We start from the raw sequence: 26,323 nt of genomic DNA on the forward strand, positions 1-26,323 counted from the left end.
TTGTTGTAAATGGGCAAAAAACATATTACTGCACAGCAAGTAGAAGGGCTGCACGGTGTGTCCGTCTGCTGCGTCTGTCTGTCGGCATGTGTTTGTGGCAGATGAGGACGCTATGCTCTGAATAGCTCAGCTGAGAGGAGGGAAACACAGGAGCCTGTTAATAACTCCAGTAACAGCATTCTCTTTCTACATGACTGCTCTCCAGCACGTCTGAATACAACTCCAGGATGTGGAGGAGAACTTATGAAAAGTTACTTGTAAGGAATAAAGTTAGGCCTGTTCACTTCAGGTGTTGGTTTGCGTGTGTGTGAGCACACTCATGTGCAAATGTTTTTTTTGTGACCCTAAGCTTTAGTTCTATAGCTCTCAACATCTCATGAGTTTGTGAGTTGTCTTTATACTTTGAAGAGCAACATCAGCATCTCCAATGAATTAATGTGTAGGAAAACTATTTAGAAAATTAATTTTTTTAAAGATATTTCACAGTATATTCCAATATCACCTTGACTCGTTTTTATAAGGCATATTTTCATATCCAGCCCTACTTTATATTAATAATAAACCTGTTAGGAGTCCAAGGGACCAGGAACAGACAAGAATTAGGAAACAAAATGGACAACGGTGAGAAATTAAAGGAGAATTCCGGTCAATTTCAACACGTAGCTCTGTTGTTTGGACATTTGGAGTGCTGTCCGTAGCAAGAAAACACACCTACACCGTGTTATCCCCCTGCTAGAGTTCGCACCCAACAGGCTCAAACAGGGCAAGTTTTAAACTTGTGTTTAGCCTCTAAACGTGTTCAAAATGTCATTACAAGTGCCTAGCCATGTGCAGTTATTACTTCCTAATGAACACAGCGAATCTGACTGAAGTAGATGTGACAGAAAGGCGTGAAAGTTGTGTTAATCCATTCCTCTGTTTATTTCCTGTTTTCCGGTGAAGTCCACACTAGTCTATTGTCAAACTCATACAATCCAATATTCCAAAAAATATTTTTCCACAAAAAATTACGTTTTTATGTCCTTAGTAATAACTATGTAGAAACAGGTTGTAACCTGACACCACAGTGGAGCCAGGAGAGCTAAAGTTCAAGAATTCAAGAGCTATTGAGCATGCGCATATGTAACTAAGCAACAGTGGGCTCTTGAACTTTTGACCTGCTGCAGCTGCTCTGCTCTCCTGGCTCCACTGTGGTGTCAGGTTACAGGTTTCTACACAGTCATTACTAAGGACATAACAATGGCAAATCCTTTTTGTGGAAAAAATTGATTTTGGAATACTGGATTGTAAATTGGGGTTGGAACAATGTGGATTACTGGGCAGGTGACCAGGGTTGGCAAATTACACCTAAAGCTGTGTAGTTTCACTTCAAAGTGTAAAGTCACGCATGTAGTACCAAAGGTAGGTAGTACCAAAAGTAGAAGTAGTCATCCAGTACTGTCAAAAGTAATGATACTCATCCACAACATTGACATGTGACGTTAAATCTCTATCTGCTGACTATCAAACAGCAGCAGGTGGTAGAGATTAGTTAACACACTTTAATTTCATATTTTCAGTTTTTAGGTGTTGGCAGAGACAGCTATTTGTAGTCAGCCAATACAAGACAATTAAATTAAGTATGTATTAATCTGTATTGTGTATAATGTTATGGCTACAGTGTGAGTGAGAGGGGCAGTTTCTTGAACACCTGTTAGGATAGCATGCACACAATAATTTCCCATGATGGAAAATGGTAAAATGTAAAAAAAAACTGACGTACTATATGACAATGGCCTACACCTACTACCACCTACGCTGCACTGTAGGGGACACTGTTGTAAACGCCTACTTTTTCTCTGAATTTCTACTATAATTACTTGTTAAAATTCAAACCACAAAGCACTAGAACAATTCTATGTTTGTCTGTTTTAGTTATTATTATTATTAGGTGTCCAAGCCCGAGGGGCTGGGAACCGCGGTAGCAAAGATACGTGGTTCCATTAGGCCTGGCTAGGCCATCAGGGGGCGCTATAATCTATGTAGGCCATTTTATACCTTCTGAGGTTGAGTGTGTCTAATTCATAACTTTGTAACTTAATAATATAACTAGTAGAAACAGCAAACAGACACATCTGGGCAAAACCAAGTGAGAAGGGGCCTCAACACAGACCAGAAGTAATGTTTAAAGTTGGTAACTGAGAGGCCACCATCCTGTCTCCTCTTCTGTAAAGTGGACATCTTAAGTTGTGGCCGCTTGCCTTTCCAGATAAATTTAGATACAGCTGATTGTAGATTACGCCAATAGGAAGAGGAGGAGGAAAGAGAGACAGCATAGACCTCACAATATTAATCCTGGGTAAAATATTAATTTTAACCACTGAGCTACAGGCTTAAATAGACATAGGGAGACCCATCCACTTTTCCATATTTTTCAAGATGTTGTTCAGAGCCACAGAATAGTTATGTTTAATAATCTGGTTTAGGCAAGGGAAAACCTCAATGTCTAAATATTTAAACTGCTTAACAGCGGGTATGTTAGCAGGGATGACAGACCTGTGGGCAGAGTCATTTAAATGAGCTAGTGCAGACTTTGACCAGTTAATTTTAAAGCCTGATAAGCTTCCATACTTCTTGCACAATGATATGTGGAATGACGCAAATCAAGGTTTGAACTTGGAATCGCAGCTTGCGGCTTTATTAGCAATTGTTTTTGTCATCTGCTTTTCTCAAATTGCTGTGAGCTGGTCTAAGCTACATATCACACTGAATTGAAAATAAATGTTTTTGACAAATCAGTTGTTGGGTTAGGGTTCAGGTTGCTTAAAGTGCATGCATTTGTGCTGCAGTATACAACAGTCTCTGCATGCAATAATGTGTGTCAGCAAGCTAATTTGTATGTTGCATGCATATATATTTTAATATTTTTGCAGGGTTAGATTACTTTTTTGAATCCTAGGTACAGAGGATTGATCCATTCCAATATGTACAGTGATAAGCAAAAGCCGAAAGGATGACTGACAGTTCATGGTAAAACGGTATGATTGCAGGCTTACTGCAGTTATATCCGTGCCTACAGTTATAGACCTTACCCTCAACAGTTGCGTGTGATAAGAATTTTGTATTAAGCAGGTCAGAATTTGTACGACATCAAATCCTTGACCTGAGCCTGTACTTTTAGCTCTTAGATTCCATTTCCTCAGTGTCCTCCTCAAAAGGTTGAGAGGGAATGCTGTATGCTCTTACATTACAAGTGTTTATCAGACATCCTCAATCCAAATGTATAGCACTCACTGATGTCGTCTATGGTTTCTTTAAGAGTGGAGATTTGTATCTACTTTGTCTGCTACAGTACACTGGCTACATCGCTTGGTTGGAGCACTTGAGCACATATGCATAATTACTCTCTCGGCAGGAAAAGCCAATAAGCTGAATGTTTGTAGGATAAATCTGATCTTTTATGTATTATTTCCAAGCCTCATCAGGCCTTTGCTGCTCTCTCCAGTCTATTGGCCTCTCACCCATCCTTGGGCAAAGGCCATGACTCTTCACCCTACCCCAGGCTCAGCCCCTCTGATTCGGGCCAGCAGCTCGGCACGCCTGTGGGGCCTGGAGACCCCCGATAACAAACAGCTCTAGCCAAGCAACTGGCCTTCTCACGCCTACGCAGGCATTTACCCACCACAAACAAACACCTTGCTCTCATTGCAGACAGATTTTTTTTCTTCTTCTCTACACCCTCCCACTCTCCAGTTGCACAGAATACATTTTATTTTTTATTTTATTGTGTCCTTTTTTACCTGAAGTGAGAAGAAAAAGAAATGAAGGAAGTGACGGGTCCCATTTTTCCTCCACTTTTCTTTTCTCTCTCACCTCTCGTTTTCTTGCTCTCCCACTGCAGCCTGGCCCTAGCCTGTGTGTGTGTGTGTGTGTGTGTGTGTGTGTGTGTGTGTGTGTGTGTGTGTGTGTGTGTGGGTGTGTGTGCGTGCGTGCGTGCGTGCCTGCCTGCGTGCCTGCCTGCGTGCCTGCGTGCCTGCGTGCACGTGCGCGTGTGTGTGTAAGTTCATGAGTGTATGTGTGTGTCTCCATCATGGTCGAGCGTCATCTTAAGTGTGAGAGAGATGGATGCCAGGGTCTCTTTTTTTTCTCCTAAGGTGCCATGTCGTTCCTCTCTCCTCTGCCGGGCTCGTCTGCACCTGAATATTGTGATATAGTGCCTCTGTTCAGCCAGTCGATTGCCTTTTACAGGACTGGGGCACACTGGCCAAATTGAAAGGGATCGCGGCCTGCTTTTCATCAGTCACATCTGAGCATGGTGCAGGGTCCTAGGGCACGAGGGGGCATGGAGGAGGTATGTGGGGTCTCTTTTCCTGTTGCACTTACTCCTTCATGATTTCTTGCTCTTGTACACTTCCTCTCTTTCTCTTTCCATCTTTTTGTGTCTCATATTTTGATGCCATCTGATGGCTGTGGAAACATTTTGCAGGAAATGAGTATTCTGTTTTCCATCAATCCATTTCTCCATTTCCATGCAGGAGTTCCTATTGATAGTAAGGGAGAATGAGAATCAACAGCAGTCTCAGAGAAAAATGTCTTCATTTTCCATTTGTTTGCCTCACACTTTTGAGATATGTCATGTACGTGTGCTTCCTCTTTTCAAGTTTGCCTCCTCAATTCTATTTTGGCAGACAGAATTTGAAAGGATCCTTCTTTCTGATGGAAAAAAACCCTCTGTGTGTACTTTAATGAGTTAGCAACACTAACTCAACACATATGCTTTAAGCTTGTTATGTCAGTGGAGTGGCAGGCAGACACGCAAATATGCAGCCAAAAAATACCCAGGAAACTAAAGCTCATTCCAATACAGATAACCCTGTATTTATTAGAAATAATAAATATTGCTCTAAAGCATGACAAAACAAATTAACCAAATCCCATCAATGCCATTAAGGCACTGGGCCCGAGTAAATCAATAGTTTCAAGTGAAGTTCCCAGTGGGGTTTTCTGAGGAAAAGTGTATTCTGCATGCACTCATTTTTTATTCATGTATTATTTCTTTGTCAGTGTAAGTACATTCATACAATCTCATTTTGGTTGTTACATCTCTTTCTTCTGTAGCTGTATCCTGTTACAACCTGCTACTCTTATGGCCCAATTTCAGCTTCATCTAATCAAATCAGTTCCATGTAATGTGATCTAATTAAATCAGTGTCTAAGTACCCCATATGTTCCTTCTTCAAAAGTTAGCAGTTGGCGGAATCAGACTTTTGTCAGACACCTCAAATCATTTGAGGTTTACTTCAGCCCAATTGTCCATCATGAAGGATAGAAAATGAGTGCATTCACCCTACTGCTAAGGATAATAAATCATCAATATCGAGACAGGTTACAGGCGCCAGTTACACAGGCTAGTGCCTGCATGCTAAGTTCCAACAGAACTTGACTACAATGACTGATGGCTTCAAATAGCTGTGGATGTGTGCATGAGTGAGTGAGATGAGACTTCTTACCTACCTCACTCCTTCCATCCTTTTTCACTCCTCCTTCCTTGGTTGCTGTGGAAACGGGCGGGTAGATTTGAGGTTCCTGTCACCTACTGTTCCCTTGGAGTTGGTAAACTTTAGTGCGCACATGACGTGGAGCGTGAACAGAGAAAGCATGCATGCTCACAGGAACACACACATACAGACATACAGTTGTACACACAACACACACACACACACACACACTAGGGCTGCACGATATGAGGAAAATATGCGATAAGGTTGATAAGGTTTACTCAGTTCTGCATTTCTGCTGCTTTCAGTATGCTGCTAAAATACAAAAAGAAATGCTTGTTGAATTTAAAAAAAAACAAAGGAAATATTTTCTTTTATCAAACAAATTTAACATTGACATGAGTATAAAAGGCACCACTAAAAAAGAATGACAATATCTTCTACTGATACTTAACACAATATACTGCAAAATGTTGCAGACTTTCACGATGTGTATATTGCGCCAGTTGATATTGCCATAACGATAAATAAACAATATATTGTGCAGCTGTAACACTCGCACACATACACTAGCAGTGTCTTGAGAGAAATCTGACCATCTGACCTCAATGTTCAGTTCTTTCTCTATTGACTTCAGGACTGGCAAAGGGAAAAGAAGGACCAGCAGTGCGAGAGGACTATAGAGAGGGCACTTGAAAAGTCAGTAACATTTTCCTGCTTGGTTTGTCTAATAGAGACTCCCTGTAGTATGCCATTGTGGAGCTGTCAAACTGCCCTCCTATGCATTCAGAGTGACGCTTGAGAGGTACATAACGCCTTGTCTAGGGCTCCTCCAGTGTCCATCTTCATTCATGGATCAATAGTTGTCCTAATTTTGGATTCTTTCTCCTTCCTGTCTCTTCTTCTTCTCTCTCTCTCTTCTTCCCCTCATTCGTCTTTGACAGGGCAACCCTAAATGTCTGCTTTAACTAGCTGCTCTCAGCCCTCCTCAAAACACATTTACATACACATCAATCACCCTGTCAAATGTAAAGGCATGACGCCGTGTAAAAACCAGAATTGGATTATGGCCTTGTCTCATCCCTGACACTGACTGCTTGGCTGGCTGGCTGACTAGACTGTTGATGCACAAGTTAAACAGCCTGAATTGTTTTTTGGCTGGTGTTTTTCTCATAGTGCCTAGTGTGTACTACATGCATATTTCCCTGTGCCAAACAAGGTCTGTGATATCCAAAGAAACATCTCTTTTCTTTCACACATTACTTTGCTAGTAAATTAGCTTTCATGCTGTTATTTTGATTGTACAGTAAGTATTTCCTAATGCAATATAATAATTTACTTAGAAATTGAGGATATAAAGAAGGGATTACAGTAAGGAACAAAAACCAAAAACCTACAGTACATAAACTAGGGGCGCCTGGGTAGCTCACCTGTTTGACTGTTCACCCCAAAGGCTCAAGCGATCGTGGTTTCAATTCCAACCTGCGGCCCTTGTCATGTCATTTCCCCTCTCTCACCATTTCCTGTCTGCAACTGTGCTGTCTAATAAAGGCCTAAAATGCCCCAAAACAAACATGCATAAGCATGCGTATACTGTAGTGTAAGATTGTAACGGCCATGAACACCTGCATGAATGTGATTGGATGTTACTAGTCAACATGTAGCAGCCGATGTAGTGTGAATAAAGCAGCTGATTCAAGTGTGACTTCATTGCTCTTCCTGAACTTAAGCTATATTGCCAGCTGCAGTTTCAATAGAACTGTGCTAACATGTCTGAAAACCCAGATGAGCATTTTCTGATTTAGTGCCACCAATACACATCAAGGCATTACAACAAAGTTACATGTACCTGTTACAAAGACATCTGTTACAACTGTTTTCTGATCTGCCACAGCTATGATTACATTTTGGTTGAGTTTAGGCATGAAAAATAGTATTGATAAACTATTCGCAATTAAAAAAGGACAACTTAACTAGCAGCATTTGGTCCAGTGAAAATCTTCATTAATAAATGTGAAGGTCCTCTGAAGTTAAGTTCAAACAGTAGAGCCTGAGGTTAAGGGTGAGGAAAGTAAGGAGAAGAGCAACGGGTTGAAGCAGAAAACCCTCTGTGGCCAGAGCTTGAAGACAGAAGCATGTATCACCAGGCCCATCATCATGGCTCATTTGAGTGTTTGATCCTCTCAAAGGCACAACGCAGAGTTCATACCACCCAAGGGTGGCGTCTCAGTAGCTTATATTAGCAAACACAGTATGGTGAGAAAGAGGAAGCTTAACCCCTGAGGTACTGCCATCCATTGGTGTATTTGCCCCCTTATTCCCTCTTTCAAACGCTGGTAATTAACAAGTACTATGGCGTACTGTAAATGCTATTTTTGCACTAATGTGTGTGCTGAGTGAAAAATATCACAGTATCTCCAGCCTGTTAATTAGAGTGTATTTATGGCAATTAAGGCTTCTGCTTCTGCCTGTGAGGGACTAACTAAAAGAATTCTTAATGTCTGACCCTGAGATATGTATAATTTAACACATGCTACTGTGTAATACCAACACTATCCTCAGTTAGTGTGCTACATTTCAAACAAACTGTAGCTGTTTACACTCTTCACAAGTCAGAGGGTTGGTTGATTGAACGTTGATCCGCGCGTGTATATATACTTAATATGGTGACATAGGCAGTTTGCAGTTTGACACCATAGTGACAGTTAAATGTGGTGATCTGCCCTATGTTTTCATTCTGTTCACTGCATTATGCTACTGTATCGTGGCAGAGAGTTTGACCAGGAATATTTCACTATCCAATTACCAGGTGAAATTGGCTGTTTAATTTAACAGCCTCAATGAAGCCGCTGTGCCAGAATGATGGCCATTCAGTTAGCACCCGAACACCACCCCAGGCAGCATGCTTATCTGGGAAAACTTTCTGTGTGTGTGTGCGTGTGCGTGTGCGTGTGCGTGTGCGTGTGCGCGTGCGTGTGCGTGTGCGTGTGTGTGTGTGTGTTAGTATATTGTGCAAAGTGCATTGAAAAAAGTGCTGAAAAAATATAAATCAAGCAAGGTGATGATAACTTTGGCGTTGACACTGTGATCCATCGTCTTGCCTCCGCACTGACTGTTTTCATTTTAGCCAGCAGCAGGCTGCTACTGAAAGCCTTTCTACCGAAATATAATTGTTTAGGAGTAATGAGCTGGAAAAAAGGACAGAAAAAAGGGGAAAAGCAATAGAGAGAGAGAGAGAGAGAGAGAGAGAGAGAGAGAGCTTGAAGAGTGTCTATTAGATGGAGAGGAAAAATTGAACGCGCTATAGTAAACATGACATGATAAAACAAGCTGCAATTTGGAGGCATGCATGTAATTATGGCCTCCCAGAACCTCTGTCTCTGTCTCTGTCTTTGTGGTCAGACTGTTTTTCTATAGATGGACTATTTGATTGATAGATAAAGAATTGTCGCAGCTCTAGTTTTAACCACACCCAGCTGTGATGTAGCTTTTCACTACAATGCAACAGGGTCTGAAAACAACATTTTGGCCTGACAAATTGGCAGCACAAGTGGGATGAATTGCTCTTTTAATTCTTGCCCCAATGTTTTCCCAGCCAAGGGTATCCTGACAGTCTCTTTGTGACAAGAGATATACTAAAGTTTTGTAATTTCTGCACCCCATTTTATCAAGTAAATGTCTTTATTAGCACAAATCAGTTGACTGAGAATTAGCATACTGCATGTCCATCACTATAGGATTTGTTTTTTAAAGGTCACCATTTAGCAGTTTAGTGTAGACTTCCTCCATTCTTGCTTTGGCCAGCAGAATGTCTGCATTCAAGATCTCCCTCTGATACCCAGAGGAGAAAAGGACAAGTAAGCTTGGAGGAAATCCTTATCTGACTAGGATGGCACAGGTTATTATAAGAAAGTATTCTGTATGTGTGTGTAGTAAAGTTTTTTTAATCTGTATTACTCTGTAGCAGAGGGGTTTATTTGTAAATTAGATGGCTCCAACATGACTTTGAGGGCCAGCAAGGGCAAGGAAGAGTTACCAGGTTGAGCAGATACCAACTGATTTGGATCAAGACTGAGGAAAAAGAAATACAGAGAAAGGGATAGAGAGAGCAGCAAGCTGTCTGAAAATCATCAAACTTTCCACTCTTCCTCAGATCAAAATTACAACCTGAGATGGGAATGAGAATTTTAATTAGAACTCGGGGCTATCTCATCTCAGTGTATGTGTGGAGCTAAAAGACTAATTCCCACAACACACTTACACATCCCCCACCCCTACCTTCACAGGCCACTTTGTCCGTTATTTAATGGGCTCTTTGTTATCTATCTACTTGGGTTTGCCAGGTACTTAGAGCCCCTCCATTGGAATATTAGGTATTCTGATGAGGTAGGCAGCTGTGTGCTCCACGCAGATGGTGCCTGCTGTAATCAGCACTCTCAAAAGAACGGCTCTCATATCTCCCCCAAACTTATCCTTTTTATGATTACAAAACACAGTGCTGCAAATTGTTTTGAACAAGATAGATTATTTACTGGCAGCATAAAATACAGGGGTGCCCAACAATTCAATCCCTTTCAGGTTGATTCGCTTTGCTGAGTGCACTCTCTTAGATGAGGACATTTTTGTAATAGCGACCATGAATAGCATTCAAATTCTCTCTCTCCAAATGGAAGTATTATGTGATATAATTGGTAGAAATATAGACCTTGTAGAAATGCTGTACAGTGTGTTCAAACTGTTTGTCAGTGTAGTCAAGGACAGGGTCATAACCTTAGGATAGCCTGGGCTGCGGTTGATGAAATCAATTGATTAAGAGTCAAATATCAACATTAGCCCAACCATAGAAAAACTTAACTGTGTCAATGGCACTCCAAAACATACAAGTGGAGAGTCTGACAGCATTGGTGCTGTCAGTTACTGTGTGCAAGATGTGGAAAAACCATCTGGCTTGCATTATTGTCTAGACTATCTCCAGATTTCATTTACACCTCATAATCAGAATGCTCGATTTAAGCAGGAAATGTGAGGCACTGGGGATGGTTATAGCATTGCAGACTATTATTTTTTGTTTTGTTCTGTAAAATATGTAACGTGCATTGCTGGGATTTGGAGCTGTATGTTGATTAAACAAGGATAGTAAGACTAAGAGGAATGTGTTTGCATTTTTGTATGTGTTTGCATTTGAGTATTTCCAACATTACAGAGAATAGGGAAGTAAGCGTTGTCAGGTATAGGCTGGGACCTTATCAATGAAGCGGCTCAGCCTGTAATTAGCGGTATAATCACCTCCCTAATTCAACCACTGCTCAGCGTCTTACCCAGCTCACTGCTCCTCGCCCTCTCCCTTCTTTTCCCCGCCTCTCATACTTTGTTTCCAAACAACACCCCTCTATCTCTTTCTTAATGACATTTTTTGGGCCATATGTATCTTTATTTCATTCCTTTCTCCCTCTTTACCTTTCTTCCTTCCAACCCGACACCTCTGTCCTTCACCCGTGTGGATCTCCAGCCAAATGATTGAATTCTTCTCATTAGTAGTGCATTGGGCCAACATGCCCGCAGGGAGACAGAGCGATCTTAGTACTGAACAGCTCAGCAGAGCTCTGAGGGGTCAATGAGCTGGTTAAGAAGTGATGTTTAATACTATACTGTTGGGGGATGGGGAGTATTTTAGTTTTCTTCATTTGTGCCTAGGTGAATTACTACATACTGTATGTATGGGCAGAATGTATGCAGACACAAACACCTCAAGGGAGTGTGGTCGAAGCAAAATGATATTCCTTAATTAAGTAGGACGTTTGTGAACAAACTTACAAAAATGTTAACAAGGTAAATAAAGTACTAAACAGTCATTAAAACCAAAAGAAAGGACTTTTTTTTTTCCACAGAATTCCTTCAGTGCCACACATTCCCAACAGTCCTCAGCGAGTATCTTTATATAACAAAACCATAATGTAATATCCATTATAACTTGTTTCCTTCTTTTTAAAGCTTTTCTTAAGCATTTATTTTTATATAGTGTCAGAGTGCTTGAGGCATTCTTAAGTGCAGAGACCAGATGGAGTATGGAGTGCTTTTTCAGTATTTATAATAATAGTAGCACTGCCAAACAAGCACTCCACTAAGAAAAAAATTACAAACTGTACTACTAAGGAGCTCAGACTAACCATATTACCAATATGCTGAGAAACTAAGAGGAGAATACTTGTGTTTAAAAATGAAACAGGCATACTTCAGGGAAGAGGATAGTAATGGCTCATACCAAGACTTACTTAAATTAGAGTATAAATAGAGGAAGTATGTCATTGACTTTAAAAAGACAGATAGAATCAGATTGTTATTGCTGTGACAAAACAACATGGTGTAATGGATTATACATTTTTGGTTAAATGTGACCAATGGAATTCAATTTTTTTTTTCTAAATAAATTGGGAGTTGTCACAAGCTATACTTTACTCACAGTATCCAAAAATGAATAAATGCAACACTTACATAATTTATCATACCTATCGTATGTATTTAGTTGCCTAAATGCACAGACCACATTGTCTTCTACACTGCAATATAGTTGGTGCATGGTTATACCATAATGTCTAAGATTTTAATTTATCTTCAAATGCAAGTAGATTCAGTTTAAAGAGGTACATCATCTGCTTTTATAATCCTATTTGGATAGTTCTGTATACTTACATTGTATTTGTGGTGCAGCAGTACATTTGTACGTGTGAACTCTGCATCTCCCAGACAAATCCATCAACCTCCTCTTAGGATAAGCCAGACTAGACTCTCTTTCCACCCCATTATGTACATCATGTCTTGGGGTGTGATGCTTTTAAAAGGAAGATTTAACTTTCCATTATCGAAGCCTATCCATCTACACCTGATAATAACAATGGTGATATTTATTTTATAATCAACTATATAGTCTTGCTGCACTTTTTAAAATTGTGCTACACTTTTTTTGTGTACTTTTGTGCCAGATTGAGACAAATAGAGACCCTAATTATAGCTCTGGACTTGGTTGATTTATTTATTATATTGTAAAATTCATAATTGCAAGTATTCATGTCAACAGAAATCTTTTTAAAGCAAAACCTGGAATTATTCTCATCAAGGCAAGGCAAGGCAGCTTTATTTGTATAGCACATTTCAGCAACAGGGCAATTCAAAGTGCTTTACACAAAATCAGTTAAACAGATAAAACACAAATAAAAACAGTTAAAAATCATAAGCATTAAAAACCGGTAAAACACATGAATAGACAGTTAAAAAATAGACACATAAAACACAAGAATAAAAGTTACAGTGCAGCATAAGAAATTTAAAGAAATGAGCAGTCATTTAAAGAAAGGCAGCATCAAAAAGAAATCAATACATTTCTAAATAGTATGTCCCATCACAGTCTGCCCTGTAGCCTGTTATGTTTGGCCAACTATGTTAAAAGCACCCTTGATAAGTTTTACAATTTCATCTGGATCCAGTATTTAATATAGCCCGACAACCGAACCCACATCAAGATGTTGGGTCTGGGAACTCACCATTGGCAGGGCTCAATCCGAGGGGCGGGATAAACAGTTGTCTTTCAAATTCCCTCTGAACGCAATGGGATAGAGCTACAACCAACAGGAGCAACAAAAGTTGATAGTTCATCTGTGTTTAGGTATGACTGCCAAATATGCTTGGGGAGATTGGGGAGTATTGTGCGTACACAGACTATAATGCAGCCACCATGGGGCCACTTGGCATGTAGCCTTTCTTGTGCTGTTCTGTAATGTGATTTGTCCTGACTATTGATACCCCAAAACGCCCTAAGCCCCCCCAACCCTCTTGTTAGCCCCCACCCACCCCACTTCACTCCCACTTCCAATTTCCACACTAACCCAATTAGCATCTCGTCAATAATGCTCAGCATTTCATTTTGCTGCTTTAATTAACAAATTCAATTTGCTTGAAACTGCTGTGAAAACAAATTAAAAGCACGGCAAATTAAAAGCCCTCAGTTCCAGCGTATAAGGTGATTACAGATGCGTCGAACCACTTTTTTCTTGTTTGTTTTATCTCAGGAGAGAAAAAGAGACTCTGAGAAGAGGGGAGACATTGAGTGAGGTGCTAGGGTAGTATAAGATCTGAAACTGCAAGGGAAGGGAAACTAGCCCGGGCAACATAGAGGCTGCGAGTAGTTGGGATGAGGTTATTGTTGGTGCATTTTTTTTGCATTAACAATTTGAATTCTGTCCTAGCAGGTTAACACCTTATACGTGCAATGTTTGAGGCATGTTATTATAATACAATTCTGGACAATGCTCGGTAACACTTTATTTGAATGGGTGTGCATAAGACTGAAACGGCACATGTCATGAACATGGAGTCTTTATAAATGCTTGTGACTACATTAAGTGTCATTTGGTAAGTTATGACTGAATTTTAATGCAAAGTTAGCGGTGTTTGAGATGTTTGTGTTGTGCCGACTTGATTTAGCAAGATACGATTGAGCAATATATAACCTGTCAGTGTCTTTGTTATGGTAACTTGACATTTACCTAGACAACACAACCAAGCCTAATTATCAAACCTTAAAGAAACTATTTAGCTTTATGTGTTAACGTTACATTAAACTGTCATAAGTGATTGGTTTTTACATTGGCTGTCATGAGACCATTATAATTGTGTAATGAATATTCTTCCTTCGCCTCAAGTAAAGTGAACCAATTCGGACTGGTATGGGGCTAGATTTGTTTCTTTATTACATGCAAGAAAGTAAATGATCTGAGAGAAAAAATATGTTTGAGAGAAAAGGTTTTTATACCAATATCAAAAAACAATATTTGAAACTACAAATAATTTAAATATAAATTTGAATTTTTTTTAAATTATTTTTGAGAAAAAAAACTCTCCCAAAATACTTTTTTTCTTAAAAGGTAACCAAAGCAAACTGGCTGCTAGTTAGCTAACTCTAGCTTCCGGTTAGCTTCCGCATCTATGCCGGTGACAATGGTGTAATGATTCAGATCAACTCCCAAGATAAGACCGTACTCACCCAACTGGCCAATAGGAACGTGGCCCCGCCCATGTCTTTGTTTTCACAGCCAGAGAACAATCCTGAGACGAGAGCAAGAAATCGCATCAAGCGCAAAGACTTAGGTTTTGCGAGAAAATGTTTTCACACCGATAGCAAAAAATATTTATTTGAGAGTTTAAAAAAGTATTTTGAGAGAGATTTTTTTTCTCAGAAATAATTTTACAAATTTCAAATTTATATATATATTTATATAAAATTTATATATTATATAAACTTTTTTTTAGTCTCAAATATTATTTTTTGCTATTGGTATGAAAACTTTTTCTCTTAAATATTTTTTTTCTTTAATAAAATGCTTTTTGTTATCAGTTTGATAACTTTTTCTATCAAATATGTTTTTTTCTCTCAGATCATTTATTTTCTCGCATTTAATAAAGAAACAAATCTAGCTCCATAGACTGGTCCATTAAGATGTCATAACGTTTGATCACCCTGGCGAAGGCTTTTATAACGATGTCATAAATTATTCCCTTGACCTCCGATGACATCCTTTGTATGCATATTAAAGGTCCAATATGTAATATTTACTCTATTAAACCAAATTACCACAATATGTCTGCAGATAAACTGAAATACTATCTTTTCTGACATATATGCTAAAGCCAGTGTTTTCTCCTTTTTCCGTTCTGGGCCGGAATGTCTGTTTTTGTTTTGGCCTGTGTGATGTTGTCATGCAAACACGCAAATAGCTGTGTTGTTGTCAACGCAAGCACGCAAAAACAACGTGCTGCAACAATGATAGCTGCAAGAGACAGATTAATTCTACCCAACCTAAAAAAAAAAACTAGACATCTTTCGTAACCAGAGACCATGACCAGAGATATGGTAAAACACAGGTAAATGTTAAAGATGCATTTAAAAAATGTTGACAGCTTAGAGCCCAAAGGATGGCAGAGTTGGCAAATTGCCATTCATGTGTAATGTACAAGCTTTACACAAGCTGCTTTTAGTAAATTATTTTTTAGACCATGCAACGACAAATATTTGTATTCATCCACACATAAACTTAGACAAAGTTATAACCTTTATGGAAAAAAAATATGTTTATTTAATTGTTGTAAATAAAAGGGTCTGGAAAGTAGTAGAACCGAAATTGCACCAGCACAGAGGATGGATTGTTCACGCCATCAGCTAAGTTCACAAGATTTTGTCCACATTTCAATATGTGAGAAGAATTTGTGAAGTGCAGGCATCAGCGTTCAGAATCCCGTCCTCTTCCAAAATGCAACACTTATATCCAAATAAATTATGCCCAAAGCTGCATAGCATTTTTTTCTGGTTTACCTGGGCATAGTCTATATCCACAACGTTCCACTTCCGAGATTGCTCCGTTGCCGCCGGAAATTCCAAGAGATGTCACTCTTTTCAGCCGGATGTCCATTACCTAATACACTTTCTTTGTGTTGGAATTTTAAACTTCGATCGATTTATGAGGACTAAGGTTAACTGCTCCTGATCTGTCCAATCTAAGTTTAAACAACTAAAAAAACCTTTGTATGTATAGAGGCATGGATATAGAGATGCAAATAAGAGGAGCTGGGTTTGCACTATCCTTGTGGAATGTTATCTGCTGTGACTGAGTTATGTGAAAAGTTGAATGTTTTATCTAATTCACGTAATTTAAAAAAAATAACATATTATTTGGCAGTGGATAGTACATTGGAAAGTGTAAAATTCTGTCTATATTTTTGCCATGCTTGATGATAAAAACTCAAGAAGCTATTAATCTAAATAAATGACACATTTATTTTTATCCTGCTGAGCTATGGCGGCAGAGCTCTTGACTCCAGAGGGTTAAGATGTCATAAAAGTTATAAGACCAGTTTGACGACAGTGAATACAGTACTAAGGTGATTTACTGAGCTTTGGACAGATAATGTTAGCTTTAGGCTATTCGTTGCTAATCTAACTACTATATACGATAAGATAAGATAAGATAGACTTTATTAAACCCACACTGGGGAATTCGTCTGCTACAGCAGCTCAAAGGAAAAAAAAAAGTACATACATCAGAATAACACAAATACACATTAAATGGACAAATGACAATAAATGAGAAATAGAAAAAATAGAATTAGTTATAATAATAATAGTAATGATACGAACATATTAACACAATAAACACCCTTATATAAACAGACAGAATATATACACAGATATACAGATGAGTAAGGTGCAGATGAATTGAAATGACGTATTGCACAGTTGGAGGTAATAAGCATAGTGCAGAATATTGTCCAGTGATGGCTTATTTTACAGAAACAGCTAGCAGTGCTACATTATGATGTTGCATTAAAGCGTTCGACTGCTGTTGGAATGAAGGATCTGCGGTAGTGCTCCTTCTTGCACTGAGGGTGCAGCAGTCCACCATCTCAATGTCGACACCCTGGATGTTCACAGGTGTAGTACCAGGTGGCCTCCTGTGAAAGTCAACCACCTTTGTCTTGCTGTAACAGCATTAGGTTATTTAGCTGTACAGCTGACTCAGCCCTGGGGTGCCAGTAGCCAAACCCGGAAATAAAAACCATATTGATACTGTATTCCGGTCGTCAAACTGGCGAGAGGATTTGCTTTTCCTGGGATGACAAAGGCATTTCCTGCCTCACTCTGCCTCTGATTGGCTTACCCTTGTATTCCTAACCAACCCAATTACTCAAAAACAAACTAACAAAGACGAGTACAAACCAATCAGAGGATAGGGAGGGACTTGTCGCGTTGTGGAAATTGATTAGTGGTTACAGTAGCCCATAGCTCTGAATGTGCATTACGTTCATTTAGCTGACTAGTGCACAGCCGGAGTCGCCACACTGTTGAAAAAAACAGCTTCCGAGACTGATACTAAGGCCTGTTTTACAACAGGGAATACAGTTCAGAGATGATTTTGTCTTTCCGGGTTTGACAGCTGTACAGCTAACCAAGCTAACTAGCTAACGGCAGCTAACCTCGGTAGCGTATTCACTGTTGTTATGCTGGTCTCTTCCGTTCACCGTTATACATTTGATAGTGTAATCAAACTTTATGACATCTTATCTCTTAAGTTCAATGTTAACTTGTGTATTGTCCCTGTTCAAATAAAATACATTTAAGTCATTACAAGTCCAAATTGTTTAATTTAACTTGGGGTGAAGGACATTTTTCATGACACAATTATAATGGTCTCATTACATCCAACTTAAAGAACAACCACTTATGACAGTTTAATGTAATGTTACCACATAAAGATTAAAATAGTTTCCTTTCATTTGATAATTTATTTAGTTAATGTCAAGTCAAGTTAATGTCAACAAAAACAATGCTAACTTTGCATTAAAAGTGTCATAATTTACCAAATGGCACTTAATGACAACAGTCATTAACATCCATAAAGACTTCTTTCTGTTCATGACGTGTCATAAAGTGTTACCCAATGCTACAATAGCTTTAGCTGAATAGAACACTTAAAATTGCCACCCTCTGCTAGGTTAGCAATATCTCAGACCCTAATCATTGTACGTGGTAAACCCACATGGAGGTAGCCCCTTGTTGTGGGACTGGCCAACTGACATAATTTTTCCAACAGTCGGGCATGTGAAGTAACTGAGGTAGTTAAAAACTCCACAGTGGAAGGGCGCCAGGTGGATGAGGTTCAGCATAATATTATGAAGGATCTTGGCATCCTTCTACTTTTTGTCTTGGTTGGGCAATCTGGATTCCATCCTTGTCGTAGAAAAGTGGACCAGCTCTTTAGCGTCACAATTATATTTTTTCTGGATGCTGGGCTCTGTCAATGCTGTACCATGCCATCAATTATGTAATTTCCATCAACACACTTTTAATGTGCAACCAAAGAGAGTGTTGAGTTTATTGGCCAAAAGATTGCGTGTCTGCTCCTTGCAGATGACGGATAACTCAGCAAGTTCTGCTGGTTTCATTAAGAATTGAAACGGCCTCGGAAGCTGCCTTGGAATTGTGGCCAGCATCTTCAAGTCTAAGTCCATGGTTGTCATGCAAGAACAAAACACACACCACCCTTTAAGACTCAAGCTTTTGATAGTATTTAAATTAGCAAGATAATTTAAACAAGAAGCAGAAATTATTTTCCTTTACTGTTGAACATGTTAGGACATGGTGAGGAAGGAAGGAGCCATTTCAGATGGTTAAGGCAGCTGATCAGGACACTGCTCAGAAACCTGCCTTCAAGTGAATCCTTGTAAATCCAACTGGGAAGAGACCCCAGAGCAGATCCATCATATGGAAGGGTTAACTTATACCATTTAGCCTGGGAATGCTTCGGGACCCCCATGAGGTAGATGATGTGGCTTTTATTTTGTGTGTATCTTCTTCTCCATGTGCTATGGATGTGTATTCATTCTGTCTGCTTGCCTGCATTTCTTGTCTGCATGAAACTGATAGCTTGGTTGTTGTTTGTTGTTGAAAAACACACACTCAAGACTCCCAGCAATCAGCAGGAAGGCAATGCGACGTATTAGATCTAATTTTTTCTGCTATCCCTGTCTTGCTATATTCCGACACAGACAGGTTACACGGAAGTAGACCAGACATGCTCCCTCAACAACACTACTCAACCTCTTGACCTGCCCGGTTCACACTCACTTGTGCACAAACACACACACACACACACACACACACACACACACACACAGCTAATGGAACCGGCAGTAAGCCAGGTAACTGTGATGGTCAATGTGGCTTTGTTTAGCTCAGATGTTAAATTGATTTTTAGGTTCCAAGTCACAAGTCATTGGCAGCAAGCTGACCCTGTCCTGACAGAGAAACGGATGGAGAGGGAGACAAGCATGACTTTCTCTCACTCCTTCACAGACACACTCAGTGCTGCTTGTGAGTTATTTCTTTTTGTGAGTTTGTCCTCTTCAAACAAGTGTCCTTTAAACATCATCCTGCTTCATCTCTTTATTTTGTCTTTTTATATCTGAGTGTGTCCTCCATGCTTATCACCTTCGATTTTGTCGCAGTTCCACTCTTATTCTATAAGCTGTGATTAGAAGTTATCAGATACCAAACAGTGCATCCATCTGGTCCACACAGCAACATCTGGAGAGGGTGTTGGTTGTTTTGACATGGGGGATAGACGCACACATCCCTCACATCTTGCAGTTTAATTTTATGTGTTGTTGTTTTTGTTTGCTGCATTTGTGTTTCACAGCAACTTTTCTCCTCCTCCCTTTCTTTCCTCCACTAGCAGCTAATTATTGTCCCGCTTAATTACCAGTTACACAGCAGTCCAGCCTAATTCAGCTTTAAAGAACTATTCAGCACTCCATTCCAATACCTGATTGAACTCTACTAAATGGAAAAGTTCTGCTGGAGAAAACACACAACATTTTGTTTCATTTATTTTCTAATATGTCTCTCACTGTCTGGTTACTTAAAGATAACAGACATTTGAATTTCTTTTGGGGGATATCATAAAAAAATAAAAAATAGCAGGTTCTGAAATGGAAAAAGGCGGCAAGACACAGGAGAGGAGAGTTGTTCCACGGCTTGCACACATTCACCACTCTTGTTGGATCCATAAAGACAATAAACCAATAGGAACATACACGTCTCCTGACCTTCAGCTCCAATTAGGCCCTGAGGAAAGATGGGTGAACTTTTCAACCTTACATCTTGTATATTGATACTACAATAGGGTTGGTCAGTAGACAGGGTGATCCACGAGTCAATACTCAAGTACACTGTTGTGCTGGAACACAAGTTTCAGTAGCAAAACTTTAAAGGTTTGTTGACGTCTCTGAAAGGAATCTCATATGAAAGAATCTCAGTTCCATTTTCCAGTTCACACAGATTGATTGAAGACCCCTTACAGAAAATGATGGAAATATACAATTTTAAAACAGGCTGTACTTTTCACCATATTACTGGAATTTGGGTGTTTCTTGAAGAGACAAAGTTTTTTCACACAGCAGAAGAGACCGCACACTGTAATATAATAGAACGGCTCTCTTAAAGTTGATGACGAAGGTCACCATGGCTTTTTGTTGTAACTTTATAACCATTAATACCCACAACTAACTCTCTTTAACAGGGTGAAACACCATGGCACACAACAATTTGTGACATACACAATTTGCATAAACACTATTATTTTCAACAGTTACAAATTAAAACAACTGTTAATGCTGGGTCACATTATAGCTGCTAGTTAGCAAAATAGTCACAGTCATTACTGCACATTCAAGAACAGAGAAGAATACTCGTGATAGTAGAATGAGCCATAAACCTATATAAAGGTCCAGTCAGGCGAAAGAACGAAACTACAGTGATGTACCGTGAAACTGCCAGAATCTTAATTTTCTGGTCATACCAACCCAGCAGCACGTAGACGGTGGTCCATTAATTGCGGTTCACGCACTTTGCTACCAACGGAGAGCCCAAGCATGTCTTTGCAGTGGGCTACAGGTGTGCCAAAAAGTGATTATCTGCCAAAACCCTAAATGCAAATGATATTAATGAAATTAATCATACACAAACATGTTTTTTCATGTTTTGTTCCCTGTTGTGCACATTGCTCTGGTCGTTCTGCGCGCTGTAGCTGCTTCCCCAGCAGGCTGAGCCCGGTTCTCTGCTTTCCCCGGCCAGGCCGCTCTTATAGTTAAATAAAGTTTTGAAAAACAAATACTGGTAACCAAGCAATCAGCCAGTTACGAACAGGCACCTGCTCCAAACGGGCACTGCACTAATGTTTTAAATGAGCAATGCTCTTGACCTGTAATGTTGGAACAGCCAGGCCTTGATCTCTGCTCAGTAGGGATGTTGGGTTGACCTGACTCTGTGTCTGCTACTGGGTGGGCATTGATCCGGCGTTCAGTGTTAAATACCAGGTCACTCATCATACCTGCACTCCATCAGGCAGGGGTCAATCACAGCCCAATTGGGAAATGATGACAGGACAAAGTCCTTCTCTGCGTGTGTGCAATTGTGTGTGTTGAGTTATCAAGTATGCTATCAGTGTCCTCAAGTCATTTATTGGTCCCCTGTGTCAAGATGCTGTCATTGATTCTTTGCCAGGTCACAGAGGAAACTCTTGGCTCAACAGGGGCTCTTAGGTTACCCATGTGTGTATTCATGTGATGCAGAGGCACACACCCATCCAGTAGTAGTTCTTGCAGGATCTTCAGGTTTGGGGTAACTTAGGGCTTGTTGGAAAGAACAAACATAATGTCTTGTCTTGGTGTGTAAACTCATCAGTGTCCTCCGCAACAGACCTACCAGTCAGTGGTTGTCTCTGCACAAGAGGACCTTAAACAGCCAGGAGATGACTTTTATTGCATTCTTTCTTTGGCTTGTCCAGAGCTTCTCTATATAAAGATGAAGAGATTTGTTCTCCAGTTGGCTGTCAGAGGCAGTAATGCACTTGTCAAACTTGCACACTGTCAAACATTGATAATGCTTTAGTGAGGCCACAGGCCACCCTACCCTCAGAGTCTGTGCTAACTAGAGTACATTTTGTTATTGTCTGGTTGGCAACATTTTGCTGTGCTGTTATTGGCCAGCTGCATCAAGTTATTGCTTTCAAAGTGGAAGTTTGAGTAATGAAAAAGATACAAGTGGGACGCCGTGGTCATGCAGCCTAGACCCATGGGGTTCTTGTTAAAAAAGCAGGCAACCTGACAAACTGCCTACAACAGAAAGATGGAGGACAGGGTCCTCACAGCCAGCTTAGCTACTCTTTTAATTGGTCTTCATGAATAATTAATGAAATCAAGATGGAATTGAATCATGTTTTTTAACTGCCATGAGCAAAGGCGATGGCATGGCGTGAAATCACTTGGTGCGTGTGTCTGTGTGGCCATATGCATACATAACATGTGTTTGTTTGACTTCATGCTTGCATATTTATGTGTCAGCATACATGTATTATCTGTGCATACTTGCTGTCGTGCACATTATCCGATTCCAGCAGTGTTATTGTGAGTGCAATAACGGCAGCAGCAGAGAGGACTGTGTGCCCATGTGCCCAGGTGGCCGTGGCTGTCCTCTCCCTCAGCTCAAGAGGAAGCTGCTCTTTGCTCTCAGAAGGAATAAATCTTTTATTTGGTTTGTTGTATTTTTAACCAAGGGCTCTTGGTCACGCAACAAAGCCCTGCTCTCCATCCCCTCTGCTCCAATCCTCTCTCCTCCTCTCAGTGCCACAACACACCTGACACTGTCATGCAAGTACAGACATGGTCACATTTCTTCTGGCAAGTAGACATTTTTCTACCAAAACGAACTGATGCTGAATTATTTTCTAGTTTGAGTGGTTCTCGGGTCTTTTGGGAAATTCTTAGGTGCCATATTTTTCAGTCAAGTCCAACAAATATAGGTCTAATCTCTGCTGTGCAAATTTTGTAAAGACATTTCTCGATCTTGAACTATGATATTACATTTTGTTAATTTCAGGAAGCCTTACATCCTGAACACCTGTGTTCCTCTGAAAACATTATGTTATTGATCTTAGTGGCTAGACAGCCCCACCCAAACATAACCTAAAAAGATCATCCCATTAGCTCATTCTTACCTCACCTCCCCTCCCCTCTTTGTTACCAAGGGACGATGACTAAGAGACAGTGCTACATTACAGTCCAGACGTGTGTGTGTGTGGGGGGGGGGTCTGTGTGTGCATACACAGAAGTGAAAAGTAGTGACTCAGATTAGGTGCCATGCCAGATGAGGTAGAAAGCCGAGATGAGAGGACTAGAGGAAGATGGAAGATGAGTCAGGCTACTGACAACGATTCTCTCATTCACAACCCCATCAAGCATCGACCCTTGGATATATGATAGAGGGGTTTTGTGTGTGAGTAAGTGTGTTTATGCTTCACAGGGGCACTGGTGGGACTGGATGCAGATGCTTGTTTCCTGTATGTGACCTCATCAGGAGAGCAGGAAACAGCAATAATTAATGCTCTTAGCAAGCTGTAATGCCAACGTTGCATTTAGACAAAAGCCCGACATACTTATTTTTAAGCAATGTTCAACTCATTGGTTTGATTCTGGTTTTCCAACCCGTTTTCACTCCAAAATTGTTGTCAAAACGATGTTTGGACAGTGGCTGTCAACTTCTAAAGGGACAAAAAGGCGCCCTTCGGCGTGTTTGTATAACGTACTTGGGAGAACAGCAGCTACACGGGGCTTAGAGAGTAGTATATAAGGCAGAAATGTTGCGCAGGGAGGCTGGCTGGGGTGGTGGATGGGTCAGCTTTCCTAAAGTCGCTTTCTTCTTTAACCTCCCGTTATTCACACGTGTCACGGAAGTGTAAGCCCACCCACAACCTTTTCTTAAACGCATCCGTCCCATTCTTCCTGCGTGTCACGGAAATGTAAGCCCACTCACAACCTTTTACTTAACATAAGAGCGTCAAAAAGGACGCCAATAGTCCCAAACGAGCATGTTTAAATCAAGCGCAAAAAAGACGCCAATAGTCCCAACCAAGCGTGTTTGGATAGGACGCTAAAGGAGACTTTAAGCATCCATAATAACGACAAAAGCACCTGACCAAGCGTCTGTATTTTACGAGATGGGAGTGAGAAAAATGCTCAAAATTTGTACGCATGGGAAACAGACGATCTTGCACTGGGGAAAGAGGAAGACAGAACTTAAATACACAAGACAGGGCAGACAATGACACACAGGTGCAACACATTAGGACGGGGACAGGTAATCACACAGGCGGGGAAAATATACAACAGGAAGTAACACAAGACAACACAAGGAAGAACAGAAAACCTTCAAAATAAAACAGGAAATGGAAAACAAACAGAAATTGTGAAACTAACTTAAAACAATAACTTGACACAGGGACAGGACATGACAATTGTTTGCAACCAACAGGCAGCTGTTTTCAGCAGAATAGCACCAGCAACAGCAGACATACAGAGTTAGCAACTAGCTGGTGAACATAGTGGAGCATTTAGCAGCTAAAGTCACAGATATTTCCCTCAGGAGTTGGTGGACAGTAAAACAAAGCTAAAGGGTGCAAGTGTAAACATTGGATTTACATTTGATGGTGACACACAACTCCAAATAAATGCTGCTGTTGCTAATGTGCCATATCTGCTGGCTGCGTAAATACACAACGGTTTGCTAACAAGTTTGCCATTTCAACTTAAAAGGTATATGTCAATGTTTTCTGCTTGTTTGCACCAAGTGACCAAACAATTATTTTCACTGTTGGATTCAGTGTACCTTTTTTCTAGAGCATGCTTGTTAACCTCTTCAATGCAGAATAATTTAGTACTACAATAACTAACTACTACTACTACTACTACTAATAATAATAATAATAATAATAATAATTGTATTATTATATTGCATTGTCTGGAAATAAACCTTCCCACACAAAATAATCCTGCTAATCAAGTTCTTTCTTGAAAAAGACTAAAACCTGTGAAAGTAGTTGGACGGGGGCTTTGTAATTTAGCCATATTGGCTTTAAATTAATTTGAAATGAGCTACAAAATGATGGCTGGGATTTTAGTCATTCTCCCCTCCCCGTTGACTCCTCTGCCTTTTCTCCTCTCCTTCTACTTCCTCACTTTCTCTTTTCTCTGTGATAACAATCAGCAAATATGAAAAGTAAACTCTGGAGGAAATGTTGGCAAATGGGTTTTTGGTAGATTGTGCATGAATATTTAATTTAGTCATAAAGAAGGGGTTTAGTACATTAATGGCTTTTCCACTGCTGTCACTCCATTTGACCCCCTCCCCTTCTTCTCCGCTTCCCACCCAGATAAGGATGGTGGCACAGTTTGCTATCTGCTGATTGTTTCCATTAATGACCATCTTTATACTGATTAGACCATTATAGATTTCTTTAGTGGGGGGGTTCAGACTCATATTAGAAGAGTATTTATTAAATAAGAGGAAGAAAAAAAATTCCAGCAATATTTAAAACTCAATATTTGCAACTAATAAAAACATTTCTGGAGAAATTGAGTAGTTTTTCTTTTAGTCAGAATATCAGTTTTACATTGGTTTGAAGCAGGTTTGAAGTCATTGCAAAATGACTTCTTTCCACTTATGAAGATCGAACTTTATCAAGATCTGCACTCATAGAACATCCAAGAATTGAAACACTGATGCGGGCTTCCTGGTTAGATATCATGCCTCGAAGGATAAAACTGAATTCTCATATAACACTGTAGCTATTTTAAGATAATTCGGAACTCCAGTCCATTGGTCTATAGTATTGTTTACTGTGCTACTGGCCACAGAGCCCCAGAGTCCAGGCTGGCTGGCTAGACTACCGGACAGCTGGAGTGGCCGTCACCTCTGGCTCCCTACTGCTTCCTTGTTTTCTGACCTAATAACACTTCAACTGGCAGGTCCAGTCTAGATTTACCTGTGGTAAATGTCTGTGTGCCTGAGCCAGACATATTTTTTAAATAGCGATTACCTTCTTGAAGTTTTATACAAGTGTGATCTGCATCAAGTCAGTCCAATTAGTATCTGTTAAGCTTTTCGCCATGAAGAAGTGCAGTTTTGTGGCATTCAAATACCAAAATATCTGACAATCATTTTATTTCCCATGTAGTGAACCTGAGTAGTACACCCATCAATCATTTACTTAATAATAAATTCTTTATTGTGGGTGTAAACTGTTACAGTGGGTGTTTTGTCATTATGGTTGTGAGAGGGCAGTGGCTTGAACCAGGATGTGATCCCTCAGCTTTTGGCTGTGTTTGATAAAGATTAATTCAATCCTATTTTCTGCCCTGAAATGCTTTTGATAATGTAACTCTTTCTGTCAGATCCCCCCTCTCTC

The 26,323-nt window shown here is 40.0% G+C and overlaps 1 protein-coding gene and 2 long non-coding RNA genes across 3 annotated transcripts in view; 2 read left to right on the forward strand and 1 right to left on the reverse strand.

Annotated features, from left to right (window-relative positions):
- Window positions 1–26,323, forward strand: part of agbl4 (AGBL carboxypeptidase 4) — a 281,610-nt gene that overhangs the window by 161,635 nt on the left and 93,652 nt on the right. The window lies entirely within an intron of this gene.
- LOC116696119 (uncharacterized) lies at window positions 1,026–18,000 on the forward strand. The gene is made up of 4 exons (XR_004333626.1): window positions 1,026–1,037; window positions 8,183–8,191; window positions 16,776–16,910; window positions 17,989–18,000. It is a non-coding gene; the product is annotated as an uncharacterized LOC116696119 (long non-coding RNA).
- LOC116696121 (uncharacterized) lies at window positions 2,361–20,646 on the reverse strand. Its single transcript, XR_004333628.1, has 3 exons — window positions 20,580–20,646; window positions 13,319–13,326; window positions 2,361–2,371 (listed from the first exon to the last, which is right to left on the reverse strand). It is a non-coding gene; the product is annotated as an uncharacterized LOC116696121 (long non-coding RNA).

This window comes from Etheostoma spectabile, chromosome 9, assembly GCF_008692095.1.
Source record: "Etheostoma spectabile isolate EspeVRDwgs_2016 chromosome 9, UIUC_Espe_1.0, whole genome shotgun sequence".
Lineage (NCBI taxonomy): Eukaryota > Metazoa > Chordata > Actinopteri > Perciformes > Percidae > Etheostoma > Etheostoma spectabile.